Source organism: Lontra canadensis, unplaced genomic scaffold, assembly GCF_010015895.1.
Source record: "Lontra canadensis isolate GAN:19392208 unplaced genomic scaffold, GSC_riverotter_1.0 scaffold3, whole genome shotgun sequence".
Taxonomy (NCBI): Eukaryota; Metazoa; Chordata; class Mammalia; order Carnivora; family Mustelidae; genus Lontra; species Lontra canadensis.
In genome coordinates this window covers 11,305,574-11,309,172 of record NW_022630997.1, presented here as the reverse complement: position 1 = coordinate 11,309,172, position 3,599 = coordinate 11,305,574, and the positions used below count along the sequence as shown (strand labels likewise).

At 37.5% G+C, this 3,599-nt stretch overlaps 1 long non-coding RNA gene across 1 annotated transcript; it reads right to left on the bottom strand.

Annotated features, from left to right (window-relative positions):
- Positions 1-1,200: 1,200 nt before the first annotated feature.
- On the bottom strand, positions 1,201-2,857 carry LOC116879282. The gene is made up of 3 exons (XR_004384998.1): positions 2,794-2,857; positions 2,168-2,232; positions 1,201-1,237 (listed from the first exon to the last, which is right to left on the bottom strand). It is a non-coding gene; the product is annotated as an uncharacterized LOC116879282 (long non-coding RNA).
- Positions 2,858-3,599: the final 742 nt, after the last annotated feature.

Genomic DNA, 3,599 nt, shown 5'->3' with positions numbered 1-3,599 from the left:
CATTGTCCTATGCCTACTTTGTTTCACAACCTAGCTATAGTCTTAAAAAGCTACTTATAAAAACTGAGCTTTAACACACTAGAACTCTTTTACAAATAAAAGAGGCCCAAAATTGTTTAAAAGCTGAGTCCTTTAGTAATACTAGCAATTACTATCCAGATACACCCTGGATATATTTTTTCAAATCAATCTGTTTGGAGAATTCCCCCATGTTTCTGTACATGGCGGAATTCTGCTGTTTTAGCCCGTCTAGGTTTAAGCAAATTTTATACAATTATAGAGAATAAGAGAATGATCCATAATTACTTAGAATGACGTCTCTAAATGTGAACTTCTGGGTCAGTTAGGTAAAAGTTTTGGGAAAAGGTTTTGTTTTGGATTTCCTTAACAGCCTTCCCATAGTCCTGGCTCTTGTCCTATCTATTTCTACACTACATTGTGACCACATCTGGGTAAATAATTTGCACTTAATAGTCAACGTGTTAGCTCTTAAGCTTACCACATTCTTAAAAGAGTATATAGGAGCAGGAGATTCATGATGAGAACTATGTTCAGTCTGGTATGAAAATACATGTGTGTAGTGACATGCATTAATAAAGATGGAACGCTGATGGCTCACTGCAAGGCTGAGAAAGCAGCACTTTTTGCTCCCACGCAGTGTTGCTCATAACCAACATCAGTCCCTGCCTTATTCCTCACTTCCAGCCACTTCTGCTGGACTTCTCCAAGGTTCCTAACAGCTCAGCCAAAAACAAAAGCTTGGATGTCAAACATTCTGCAAACACACCGGTCACCTATTGAGAAAATCCCTGCAAATGACCTTCTCCAGGGATAAGCTACACAGGGTGTTTGAAGGAAAATTCTGCTTTAAGCATCCTCAGGTATATACAAATGTGCAAGAATGAAGGGAATCTTAATTTGGGAAATGAGCTGCAGAAATCACATGCAAGGCTTCGAAAACTGAAGCCAGAGTCTTTCAAAACTGTTAGTCTTTCTTTACACATTTATTTAATTTACCACAATTTTACTTTTAGTATATTCAGGGCTTTTCCACTTCAGTAACCAGTCATTTAAATCAACCCTTCCTACTGCCAGCAAATGTTGGCACAGGAAGAAAGAATGCAGAGTGAAAATAGAGCTCACCTCTTCTGATAGACTGGATGTATCGTGCATAAAAGCCGTAACGCACATGGTTCAGGCCTGGAACACTTCCCTCTGACCACTGAAGGCGCATGATCTGCAAAAGTAATCACAAAATGACTTGGATCTCTTCATACACTTTGTTATGGTGTTATGAACATTTAAGATGAGATCCACCCTCAATAAATTTTTAAGTGTAAATATAGTAATGTTGACCATAGGTACACTGCGTACAGCAGAGCTCTAGTAATTCCTCACTTCTGGAAAACACGCGTCACAACCACAAGGAGGTACAACTCATACCTCTCAGGTTGGCTGTGATCAAAAAGACCAAAGGCATGTGCTGATGAGGATATGCAGAAACCAGAACGCTTTGCACTGTGCGTAAGAATGCAAACTGGTGCAGCCACTGGAGAAAACCCTGTGGAAGTTCCTCAAAAACTGGAAAGGGAGCCACCAAGTGAAAAAGCAATCTTATTTCTGGATATTTATCCAAAATAATTGAAATCAGGGTCTTGAAGAGGTATTGGATGTTCATCCCCGCATTACTCACACTATGCAAGGTGCAGAGACAACCTAAACCCCCATCAACAGGTGAATGTATAAAGAAAATGTGATATATACTATGTTCTGAGTATATATATGTATAAAATAGAATGTGTTCATATACTTTTAAAACACCTACTATTGTGACCTTTACTCTCTCCTCCTTAATACACCTTTAAAAAGCCCCCAGCCCTATAAAACTACATACAAATCATAATTCTAGGTAGCAATGAGAAAAGATACTGGGGGAAGAGACTATTGTCATTGTCATCATCATCATCATCATTGTTTTCATTGTACCTCTATTGTCCTCCTCCCCTTGCACTTTTCAAAGACACTTCAGTGAAAAATGAGGGAAGAAGCAAGATTAAGAGAGGTACAACATTTTCTTTAAAGCTCCTGATGAGATGGGAGAGAACAATTTTGGAAATCTCAGTCATTTCTATCCAGCACACTAAATTAAATAAAATGCAATACTTACCTCATATGTTGTTTTCTTTTTAAAGCCATGTTTTCAACTTTCCTCTAGCTCTAGCAACAAATTACCTGTAAGCATAACACCCACATGTACAGAGATTCTTTTTAATTTCTACTTCCATTTAAGTACTCGTGTCTAGGACTTAGCAACAATTACTCAAATTTAGTGCTGACCTATCAAGAAATTTCTATGAGTTTGAGCTTAGAAAATAGAGATAAGGGCAGTATGGGTTTCCTTTTCATCAAAGTGCTGGTAGTTGTGTTAAGAATACTATTGGAACATTTATTTTAATAGCTTTTCATTTCCTGTTTCAGTTTGTAATACCTATGGGACTTGGGAAATAAGTGCTATTCTAGATAAATTTCATTTGGTAAACATTGATTCCTTTGCTCTTATTCTGATTGGAGCTGAAATACATTGTTCTCCTTCCCTATTTTATTTCCCCAGCACCCCAGATGGATGTCCTGTCTGACCTGTGGCTATTGGTCACGATGTGCTCTCAGCACAATCCCTGACTCTCACTTTCCTACTACAGGGGAGGAATTTTTCCAGGGTAAAAATGAGGGCTCATCTTACCTCCTTTTGCATGGAAAACAAACAAATCTAATGTAGGAAAGAGGAAAACAAACCTTTTGAGGGAACAGTATTTGTTCAACTGTATAGATCAATTTTCTGATACATCTTCCTTCATATCATAGATTGGCTAACTCCATGGCCTTGAACAAGTGATGTCATTTCGCCAGACCAGTTCCTGCATCTGTAAAATGGAATTAATAATAGTACTGTCTTCAGAGCACTATTGTGAGGATTCAGTAAACACTGCTTAATGAATAGAAATTTAGGCAAAATCTTATTACCTCGATACCTATGCATTCAGCCTAGAGCATGGTACTAGAAAAAAAAAAAAAAAGAAACAGCAAGACATAGCACTGGAATAGCATTGGAAGAAAGAGAGAGAGACACAGAGACAGACAGACACAGAGAGAGAGAGTGAGAGAAAGAGAGAAAGAGAGAGAGATGCTAGTGATATATTGTCTTGGAAATGCATGAAGAATAATAATGCATACATAATAATTTAAAAAAGAATAATGCACAGTTCACATTCACTGTGCATGTTGAGGATGAGTTAAAGTACATAAGAGTTCATCATATTATTTTTTTTCTTTACTGGGTAAGTTTGAGATATTGCACAATTAAAATATTAAAGAAAACCAAATTCTTGATATGTAGGCCCCTACAACTGTGGGAGAAGCAGGAAATCTGCATGAGCTTAATTTTTCTTCTCTACATATATTTTTTTAAATTTTTATCTAGAAATAGCCTATCCTCATTCTTGCTTTTATTTTTGCCAGGACATGCTGCTGGGTATGTGTTTTTTGAGCAGCTCTGAGAATATGCTTGGCAGTAGTATTTCCCCTTAGAGAAGGGGGAGGCA